Source organism: Tachypleus tridentatus, chromosome 6 (genome assembly GCF_004210375.1).
Source record: "Tachypleus tridentatus isolate NWPU-2018 chromosome 6, ASM421037v1, whole genome shotgun sequence".
NCBI lineage: Eukaryota > Metazoa > Arthropoda > Merostomata > Xiphosura > Limulidae > Tachypleus > Tachypleus tridentatus.
In genome coordinates, this window is record NC_134830.1 from 66,137,609 (window position 1) to 66,149,761 (window position 12,153).

At 33.5% G+C, this 12,153-nt stretch overlaps 1 pseudogene across 1 annotated transcript in view; it reads right to left on the bottom strand.

Annotated features, from left to right (window-relative positions):
* LOC143252716 (uncharacterized) overlaps window positions 1-12,153 on the bottom strand; it is a 67,368-nt pseudogene that overhangs the window by 23,879 nt on the left and 31,336 nt on the right. Inside the window, exons 3-6 of the transcript XR_013029117.1 lie at window positions 9,720-9,816; window positions 8,264-8,319; window positions 5,255-5,302; window positions 670-772 (exon numbers count right to left, since the gene is read on the bottom strand). The product of XR_013029117.1 is annotated as an uncharacterized LOC143252716 (transcript). The remainder of the gene's footprint in view (window positions 1-669; window positions 773-5,254; window positions 5,303-8,263; window positions 8,320-9,719; window positions 9,817-12,153) is intronic.

The window sequence follows — 12,153 nt, forward strand, 5'->3', positions numbered from 1 at the left end:
AATGGATCTTTATACTCTCTGACGTCACAATATTGATTCTTGTATGTCTTCTGGATGTTCACGAAGTGCCATTTTCACACGCACATACGTGTGTTTGGTTTTGCTTTTTCAGAAAGAAAAGAAGAGGGAAAACATACGTATAAAAGTTATTGAAAGATGAAACTTAATATTCTTCGAAAAAGATAAAAGGAACGTGTTTTTTTTTGTTTTTTCTTATATGAACGGTAATGTTATAGTTGTTAACGGTATCGATCATAGAAACTGAGGCTAGTTTTACTCTATACATTTCCAACACGAAACAGACTCAACTTATCGGCGTAAGTTCTTAAGTAAATTCGGATCGTAGTTTTACGATTAAACTAATTTAAACAGTTGTTAATCATATTAAGGCCTGGTGACTTAGCTTTATATTTATAGACCATTAAAATGAACTCGTTAAGATTAACTTTAGTAACGATACCTTACAAGTTTCTACTGTTTTTGTAAATTTAATATAGGGTGTTGTTGGGTACTTGTCAGAAAATTATACTCAATCCAGTTTCTACCGTTTTGTTTTGCTTCGAAGGTGTAAGTATGGTGTTATAGACAGGGACAATAAAAGTTCAGAATTACGGTTACTTAGCCTTGCTTTCCTCTGGAAGGTTATATAACACTCCTTTTTCTGCTTACCCATATCCGTACTCCAGAGATAAACTGATAGTGTCGTCTGGGCTGTAGATTACTCGCTGTTCTGTCAGTTCTCCTCGGTCTTCCTGACATGTCACATAAGCGGCTATAAACAAAACCAGCAACTCAGTACAAAGTTCGGGATACTTAAGCCTCGTGTATAGTTAAAAAAACAACAACAACAACAGTCTTTGTGAGTATCTGTTGATGAGTGGTGTTTGTTTATAAACAACATGTTATATGTTTTCACAACATTATAAGAGGCAACGTAACCATGTATAATTTACAAAGTCCCAAAATATATCGATTTTTATAAAAACCTCACAAGTTCCATGCACGTGCTACGTAACAATAATGAGGCACAGAGATAAAATAAATCTATAAAAACTCAAGCTTCAGAGGTTTCCTTTTATATGTATACCAAGAACCTTATATACCAATGACGGAAGAAGAAAAACATGTGTAAGTGTAAAAGACAAGTAGGTTAAACTGTAATAATATTATTATACCACTTAATTACAGTTGCAATATATTTATACAATAATACGCTATACCCAAAGGATATTCTGATCTCATTAAGATAGAAGACCTGATATAACTGCAACTTCTCATTGTTAAAACATCCAGATCCAGGAATTTCAGCTATTGTGTTCTATCAAACAAACGCAGAATAAATACTATATAAAAGTGTCTTTAGTGGTGTACCCGTTCATATTATTTCGCAAAATTAGGAAATTACTGACACTGAACCAGTTACACAATAAAAGTTAACCACACCGAATGAACAATGATACTTGGTAAACTATGTGGGAAAATGTGCGTTATAATTTGTTACTATGCTTCGACAACATTTGTTTCGAAAAAGAGACAAAAACCATGCTGACACAGTTAGCCTTGGCCTATATATTTCTATTAAGATTGGTTTGGTTTGAATTTCGCGCAAAACTACAAAAGGGCTATCTGCGCTAGCCGTCCCTAATTTAACAATGTAAGACTTGAGGGAAGGCAGCTAGTCATTATCACCCACCGCCAACTCTTGGGCTACTCTTTTACCAATGAATAGTGGGATTCCTCGTCACATTATAATGCCCCCATGGCTGAAAGGTGAATTTGTTTGATGTGACGGGGATTCGGACCCGCACCCTCGGTTATTAAGATTGTCATATTTTTGTTGTTTCCTTCCGACGTGTGTGCGTGTGTGCTTTAGCGATTTGTGTATTGAGTGAACAATGGTATTCTAGTGGCCTTACGAACCTAATAGCGAGATACTGTATGCGTATTACACATAGATGTAATCAATTATTATATACTCTACAAAGTAAAACCAGAGACAGCAACCTGGAGTTACCTGGGCGATCCCGATTTATATGAACATTATGTTGTAATTCTTAGACGTTTACAAATGTGTTACAGCGAGCCACAATCAAATCTACTAAGAATAGAGCTAGGGCTACGTGTACGAAAATACTTTTCTCGTTCTTTTTACAAGCTGTCCCTTTTGTTTTACCCTCAAAAGATGGCGCTGATTAGCCCCTAATGAAACTAGGTATTTTTAATCTGGCGAGATTGTTGATCAGTGTGGATTTATCCAGTAATGATCTTATTACAAATCACTAGGCTAAAAAATATAAACAAATTATAGGAAAAGCGCCAATGCTTCACATAATTTTATATGTATTTCTTGATTACGATTCAGGGTTGTTGTTGTTTTTTCGGGTTCACGAACATCTTACGTTTTGCACTGCTTAAAAAAACATTTACAATAATTTTAAACAATGACCATAATGCACCTATAAAAAAAATTTTAAAAACTTGCTGATAGGTGTAATGCAATTTTAACATGACAGGGAAATATTTTTCTCGCTTAAGGAATCAGGGCCCAGTTTCATGAAACCTCTTATCATATTTCTTACGTTTTTTCTCAAGTCGATAAGTGAGATGAAATTTCAGAATTTCGTAAACTATGTTCTGAATTGTTTTACAAAGTATTTTTTAGGAATTTCTCGTCTAGGAATGGCTTATGAATTACCTTAAGAAAACAAAACATCGGAAATATATGGATGATTTACATAAAATCGGATGGTCAGTTATATTAATTAGAAGTTGTACAAACACCCTAATCTTTTATCAATCACATTTTTATTCGGCTTCATATCCTTGTTCTTGTCTTTTTCATCAATACTTTTTTATTAGTTAATTAAGAGAAAATATTATTTGTTTGAAGCTACACAATAAGTTACATGTGCTCTGCCCATCACGGGTATATAAACCACCCGGTTTCTAGCGTTGAAAGTCCGCAGATATACCACTGTGCCACTAGGGGGAAGAAGAAACAACACTGTAAATCATATAATACTTCTGTAGACAAGATATTTTTCATTCTTGTGTAATCCTCGTCACATCAAACATGCTCGACCTTTCAGTCGTGGAGGGTGTTATAATGTTACTGTCAACTCCATTATTCGTTGGTAAAAAGAATAACCCAAGAGTTGGCGGTGGGTATTGAGGACTAGCTGCCTTCCCTCTGGTTTTACACTGCTAAAGTAGAGAAGGCTAACGCAGATAGCCCTCATGTAGCTTTGCACGGAACTTAAAACAAACAAACAAATCATTCTTGTCTAACACCCTTCAAGTTTTTACCTTTTCTTAAAGTTACAAAAATATTTCGCTTAAAAATTTAAAACATTGGTGTAACTTAGTTAAAATAAACGTTATTACTCTAGGTAAGTTTAGATTGCGGCCATTTTCAGTTTCATCTTAATACACTTAATTACCCATCGTAAAGTCAGGAAAAACGTACGAAATCTTTTGTGAACCATTGTTAGGAAAGAGATGTTTCTAAAGTCACATTTTAAGAACGACTTCTGTTGTGAGATTCCTCAGTTGACGAAATATATGGTAATTAAAAGTTATAGTTTTCATAAAGTGAGACTCTAATAAAATAATTAAACTGCAAATGTAGTATGAGGAGATAATGTGTATTCTCCATAGCCACCACATGTCGTTTTTCTTTAACATATTGAACCTTCTTTTATTTTTTAAGTAATTGCACAGTAAATGTATATTATTCTATAGTTATTTTCTGTTTAAAAAAACTTATTTTTAAATGCACAAGATTTGAAATGTCTAAAAATACGTAAAAATATTTAACAAACAATACTTTTCTTCCCAGCTTTAATTAAAAGATAACAAATAAAACTGTATTTACTAAATATAATACAAAAGCTAGCAATAGTTCTCAATTTACCCTGACTTCTCTTCAAGAAACAACACTTTTGTATTATAGAATTGGCGTTTTTCATTTCTCGATTTTCTATTATTCTACTGGGATGACTGAGGCCCACCAGTAAAAGTGAGGTTCCGTAGGTAACGTCTGATTGCCGCTGAAGGAAATAAACCCAAAAAGATGCGCTCCTCACTTTCAGACAGTAGTTGCATTATAAGAGTGACGATCAAATTCTACTATTCGACTTGAAAAGAACAGCTCCAAAAAGTTGTTAGCTGTCTTCCCTCCAGTGTATTACTTCAAAATAAGGGTCGGTTAGCGCATATAGCCCTCGTGTACTTTTTGTGCGAAATCCAACATAAAATAGTCTACTAATGATAATGTAATGTATTTTATCTCAGCTTCAACCGCATAATGCATACTAATGTTACATGAATATTGTGGCTTGTGTTGTATTTAAAAAAGAAAAGGACTAGCTAAGGGGGTTTACTTCTCGCGTGGTATGTCAGAGGCCCTGGGAGAGTAAATGTGACATTTCCACATGTGAAACATAACTTTTTTCTTACACGGTATCCTGAAGCTACTGGATATAGGATTAAGGATATACTTAAATATGTTTTTCTCTTCACTACTCTGATTTTACTGTTCAATTAATTTAACTTTTTACACATTCTTTAATGTTCTACCAAAACTTTTCAATATGATATCTTGCAAGATGTGTATGTCTATGAAAGGGAGGCAGAGAACAATTGCATTCCTTAAGATATACGTCGAGGAGACGAAAATGCAACAAATACACGATACTGATGGAGGCTGAGGGAAGGCAACAGTTACACTGCTTACAACATACATCAAACGAATCTTTCTTGAAATAGCTCAAAGTTTTCTTCTCGTGTGTTCATTTGTTTACGATTGTTTTCATCCAAAATATTGTCGAGTCGCTCAGCAATCTATCCCATATGATATACGCGGCATACGTGACTTGCCGGGTACAATTCGACGTGAACAGTGAGTACCGTTATATGATCTCAACATGTATATATGAAATATATAATAAGTCTTCGCTCCCCGAGCTACACTTACGAAAATACCAGCGTTTCATTTGCATCTTGATAGGGCATATTTGTATACTGAATAATTTGATTTTATAAATTTTAAACAAGTTTAAGAATTTCTAAACTTTATTTGGTCAATAGCGTGTACATTTCCATTTCCGCCTCTACTAATTTTTTCACTATTCGTATCTATTGATACATACTGTAGTGTTTTTGATATCCTGAGGATCAATCAATATATGAATACTGCAGGGTTTTCGAATGATGGAAGTTTGAAGTAATATTGAAAAATCACATTGACACATACCTGCTTCAGGGTTAGCTTCGAAGAAATCTCTTCGTCGTTTCATTTCATCTGGAAGAAAATATAGATTGGCTTATATTTACCACTCGTGAAACGAACGGTATCGTCATTACAATGGGTGACAGTTAATCTCAACGTTTCAACTAAAAGTTGATACGAAGCTCTGAAACAAAAGGAGCTCCACATTAAAAAACATGCACACTTGGAAACCGCAGGTACCTGAAGGATATATAAAGTTACTACTGTTTACAACTTACCAGGTACTTAATACAAAACACCGAAAACACTCACCTTCCAGCAATCTCGTACTGAAGAACGAGGCCATACGTAGCTCGTGCCTCGTGCGATCTGTTACCAAAAATAATTTTTCTAAAATTCCCAATAAGAGATACAATCTACACTTCAAAATAGTGAAAAATTCCGTGTGTAATACCTACCAGCAAGTAATAATCCGTCACACCACTGATCATCAACAATATCAAACACGATAACAAAGATAACGCCACTCTCACTATTACAAGCTGAATAGGCTTGTTACGAACAAACCTGTTCCTTTCGAGTTATGAACAATGTGATAAAACTTTCTACTGAAAGTGTCGCTCCAATCCCCCCTCCCCTTCCTTCCCTCCCTACAGCCCCAGAGGCTTGATTCGTGACTGGTCTACTTAACGAGCAATTGGTACATTAAGCGTCAGTTAACGAACGTTACGTAAGCATACGGAGATTTGACAAGTGCCACTGCTATTCGTTAAAACTCTGACTTTCATACCAAATATACAACATCCAGGTAGAACAAATAATGCCAGCTTCATCTCTTGGTAATGTACATATCGTACACTTACCATATCAGAAAATTTATAGAATTTATTGTGAGTTTAACACATGTTCAGGAAATCAATGTAATAATATTTTGATGAACAATTCGTTTTCAAATTGAATTTATGGTCAAAATACGATACATTTTAATTTAATCCTTAATTACATTACGTGTGCTCACAAGCCGTAATGGTCATCATCAAAAGGGTAATGCATTAAACATTTTGAAGACGAATGTGTTTTCAAGCATTTTGTTTGTGTATTATAGTTATGATATTGATCGTTGAACAATTCAATAGATTACGTTTTATCTTCATTCCAATGAAACGTTATTTATGCGTAATATTTATTTATCAAAAATATTTTCACGTCAACGATGGCATTTCTGCATACAGTTTTTTTTTTCACTAATTACTCAACATTTTGAAGAGGTACAAATTTTCAGTACTGACGTTTCTAAAGTTATTTTCTTTATATTAAATCGTGAAATTTAGACCGAAAACAAGCATTAAAATTAGTATTTCTTTAAATCAGTTTAACAGCTTACTTATTACCCGTAGTGGGAGTAATGTAGGTACAAAAAAGCTGTAGTTTCAAAGATATTAATATTTAAGTTGCTCAGGAGGAAGTTTATAGGCTCGTGACTGATATTTGGGATTTGATCCTTGCGTTGACCACAAGAAAGTGGGCTTTGTGCTTCAAAAACAAATTAATTAACATCTTAATAAAGTTCATATTATTTTGAACCAGCAACCATCTCCCCTAATTGCAGATAGATAAATTGACCTGAAATTACAATATAACTTTAATACTGGACGGGGGACGCAAAACAACTTCTGTAATTGAATCGAAATTAGACACGAAGGTGGTAAAAGTTAGTTCGTGACTTTTCAAAGCAACAGCTAACCGAGAAAAACGGTTCCACAACAAGTCATGTTGAAACGCAGACATTTCCAATACACGTGCCTGTCCAGGCTTATCTGGGTCGTTCCGGGTGCTATACAAAAAAATTCCTTTAATAGCTCATTCGAAACACACAATACAATTATGGCTACCAAGCTAGTACCAATACTATTTAACCATTCTGTAATATGTGCAACATATAGATGCGTGTTTAGTTTATGTACCCCATTTAATAAACAATTAAAGTCGACGTTACGTATTTAGACAATTTTAAAAACTTAATTGAAGCCATTAACGACTTTCACTTTAAAAATACATTCTACATGTACGATATTTCGATGTCATCTTCAGGGGTCATCTGCTAGTTACATTAATTAATACTTTTTCTTGCCACGTGGTATTAAATTCCTTTCCATATTTATATATGTTCTTAGTCAACTTTTATATTATATCATGCTAAACATCAGTGCTTTGACTTGATAACTTGATAAATTATAGTTTTCCCATGAAATTTTGTGTTATATTTATATTATATAAGAATTTTGTCGCTATGTATGGAACCCAAGTATAATATATACACAATTCACTCTTAGTGGTTACAGCTGATAGAATAACGACATTTCTTATAATCGCCTCATACATTTCAAGCTTCAATAGCCTTTAGTAACATGCGCACAAACATTTCATTATTATCGAACTTTTTATTTTTTGGTAACGTTCTGAATTATCTTGAAAATTTGCACATCTTCAGTGAATTTTACAAAAGCAATTTTAGTGTCGAAGTGAACTAATATTAGCTGAATGTATGATGAATACTCATCCGCCATCTGGAACAACACGCTCAGAACACTATTAAATTTCCAAGGCTGTATGTGAAGCGAATAACTGTATGGGATAAAAAAAGTCAACCTTCCACAATTTATCAACCAGTTAGTCTCTATGTTGAGTTTGAGTACGTGTATCATAACTATATTCACAAGCGTAACATCTAAAATAAGAAAGATTGGGTAGTTTTTTAAACAGAGAATTTAACTCCTTAGTTAAAATACCTGTTATTTAATATTTAAATACAGGAAGTTAAATTAAAATAGCTGGTATATAACATTTAACTGAAGGGAGTTAAGTTAAAGTACCTGGTATATAACATTTAACTGGTGTACGTTAAGTTAAAACATGTAGTTGGTATACAACATTTAAATACAAAACATTAGGTTAAAACATGCATTTTGAGTATAAGATTTACATAAAGGATATTAAGTTAATACATACAGCCGATATATAACAGGAACTTACTTCGAAATAATCCAGGAACCAATTTGTATACGATATCTTGTAGGGTCTTGTCAGCTCTGCATAGTGGGAGTAAAACAACATTAAATTAGTTAATTTTATAATGTATTCAGAAACATTAATGAAACTACTTAGAACCAGTTACTTCACATATACACCTATGTGAACCCAAACCAGACACCAAGTATGATTAACAGTTTGTAGTTAAGTTTAGTTGTAAAACAGTCACTATTATATCTACGTGTAATTAATTATATTAGTAACTTAATGTATTGGAATAAGTACGTCTCGATGCCTCACAGTTTGTTTTCATGGATTTGAACGTATATTTTCGTAACCTGTCCGATACCAGTTGTACAGTTAATGTATAATTTTGATCTGTATTTCTCTAGTTATAGCTGAAGACGACAGTGGATTTTATATATATTTGTTTGGCCTGATTGATATTTTCAAATAATATCTAGAAACAGCTTGTTTGTTATTCAGACTTTTATGGTTCATGAATATTTTCAATCCAACACCGTTTAGAGATAGCTGAATGACACTGTTTTATTTCATGAGATTCGTTTGTTTGGTGTTAATATTTTCTATTATCATATAAATAGCTAAACAAGACAGTAACTTTTTATCATCATTGTCTGATTGATGTATATCTTCCATATCGATGAGACAGATAAAGTATAAAAGATAGACAGTAGTGTCAACACTTAATGATATTAGTAAGGTGAAAGAAATAAACTGATTCTGGTAGAAAACACATGTCGAAATCCATTATATGGTAAGAAATATTATATCTTTTATAAAAAAAAACTTCTGATACGAAAGAAAAACAAACTTTTTTTAAAATTTCATTTTCATATCGAGTAGCATAAGTTAACGGCCTAATACCCAAAAATTGGCCATTGAAGTATTATTTCTAAATAAGCTAATATACAGATTAGATTATCTTTTGCAACTATGTCTACACCTGCATATGGGCTTATGACTACAGAGGGACCTGAAACCTGAATTTATAAATTTAGAGGAACAGAGAACAAAGGGCGGTATAGGGGTAGGTATAAAAAGGTCCAGCACCTGGGCACACTATTCTCTTCCTTCACCATTGATTATACCTGTATACTAGAATTCAGGAAGCGTTGGAAGACAGAAGCATTCATGATGTAATTTAAGTTAAAACATCTTATTTGTCAAATACTCGAAAAGCCTGTCGAAATTTCATCTTTGTTTGTTTCACTCTGACGTTCGCAATCAAAAGAAAACTTAACTTTTTGAATAAGTAAGTTTTAAAACATAAAATTAGTATTAGTGTAGCTATACAATAAATAATATACACTTTTCATATATTTAATAATGAGAACACATGTTAGAACACATGCAAGCACAAAATGTGTACCTCATTATAATTTCACTCTGCCTTCTGTAATTATTTAAAAAAATTGGGACAATAATTGATAGTTACCTAATATTCATCAAAGGTCGCGTCTTGTGCACTTGAACGTCACAAATCGGACAAAATTTGCTGGACTCTAGATACCGTACGATACAGGTTTTGCAAACTGAAAAAAAAGAATCAAATCAACGTTTAGTAACCTGATCTAAATAAGATTACACTAATGTCATAAAACATCTCAAGCAATAAGTAGTTATGATTGCGTGGATAGAATGCTCTCGCATGGTTCTTTGCGATGTTAAGAAATGATCTTCCAAAAAAAGTCAAACAGTATGCGCTCAGTCTTGTACTACGTACTATCAACTTTAGTGTAAAGTCTTGTATATGGAAAGAAGTTATAATTCTATCGAATGAGCCCCTTACATTTCGACCCGGCATGACCAGATGGTTGGGGTGCTTGACTCGTAATCTGTGATTAAAATCCCCGTCACACCAAACATCTCGATCTTTCAGCTGTGGGGGCGTCATAATATGATCATTAATCCCACTATTCGTTGGTATAAAAGTAGCACAAGAGTTGGCGGTGGGTGGTGATGATTAGTTGCCTTCTCTCTAGTTTTACACTGCTAAATTAGAGACGGCTGACCTTGATAGTCCTTATGTAACTTTGCGCGAAATTCAAAAACAAACACACCACTCACATTGAAAAATTTGATCCACATCTACTGGTTTATGTTAATTGTGTAAAACAGAACAAAAAATTATATTCGGCAAAGTTGATCCGACTGATTATCATGGAAAAGGTGTCCTTAAGGGGAACATCGTGCATTACTACCATTCAGTATTTGAAAACTCAATTACATAAAGTTCACAGCGCACCAGTCTATTTTTTTCTCTTCATAGAAGATGTCTGCGAGCACTTCTAAAGAAAATCCATACAGAGTGGAACTTCAAACATCGAAGTTGTTAGCCATCCTTATTGTTATTAGCACTGAGTAGCAGCAATAGTTTGTGTGTTATTCTGAGAGTTAAAAATGAAATTAGTGTATCAACTTGAGCAAGAATCAACAAGTAGCGTGAATTTTCCAACTGGGTTACATTGCAATGGTTTCTAATGTAGTCGGTCATATATGTTAATAGCTGAAATAGTAACAGGTTTTCAGTTTGTTTGCACAAGGTTTCTATTATACTCAATATGTAAAATTAACTTACTGATTTTTTTAGAACTCTTCTTGCCAATTATAGTGGAATATATAATGGGATAGGTTTACCAACTAAGAATCCAGAAACCACAGGTATTGTCTGTGATAATGGGCCTAATGCCTTGTATAATCTAGCAAATCTGTTCATAATTATATTTAATCAGTTTTCCAGTGTAGATATAAAGAAGCGTGTGTGAGTGGACTATAGAATTACGCCAATTCTATCGATATATAGATATATATATATATATATAGAATTACGCCCATACTATCGATATATTTTTTCTGAGTATGAATGAAATAAAAATACAAAACATATATAACTGGCTGTAAAATATGTTCAAGGTACACGATCTCCTTCATCACGACGGCATTACCAGGTAGTTAGTGTGCTCGATTCATAATCTGAAGGTCATGGGCTCGGATTCTCACCACACCAAACATGCGTGCCCGTTCCCCCGTGGGGACGTTATAAGTGTAATCAATTCCACTATTCGTTCATAAAAGAGTAGACCAAGCGTTGGGGTTAGTGGTGATGACTGGCTGCTTTCTATTTAGTATTTTGTTGGTAAATTAAAAACGATTCTCGCGCAGCTTTGCGCAAAATCCAAAACAAACTGAATTCTTTGGATTATAGGTTTAAATCAAGGTTTACCTTCAAGTTCACTCCATATTTTTCTACTTTCATAGTTGCTCTGCTGCTCCTACTTCCTTGCATCTTGAAACACAGAATTAGGCCTAGTCACTGTTTAAGAGCATTTAATTGCGTTCGTTATAAAATGTAGTTCATAAACCACAACAAATAGTGTGTAGTAAATATTGGTATTTTAAGATTATTTATAAAACAACAACAATGACTATAGATAACAGCGAACTTTGACAATGTAATTTGAATCAGCTTAGACGGTGTACTAAGATCAACTGGAGTTATTTTTACTAAACTAATAGAAACATATTTATTTCTTAACCTGTTGTGCTGATGGTTGCGTATGCTACATTAAAACAATTTGGAATATGCAAATAAGCAAATTACATAACAACCACAACCTGTATAAGGTCACAGTGGATTGACATATTTAAGAAGTACATTTTGACGTTGTTTGCTGTTTCGTAGGTAATGTAACAGCACCAAAAATTAATCGCTTTTCGGAAGTATTTCTAACGACCCTTTCCAATCCAAAATATTAATGTATTCAGATCTTAAAGATGTGTTCAGATCAAAGATTTAAAATTTCCAAGATGAGGATATTCCTTGTACTTTGTAGCATTGGGAAATAGTGAAATATGGAAAATAAAGAAAA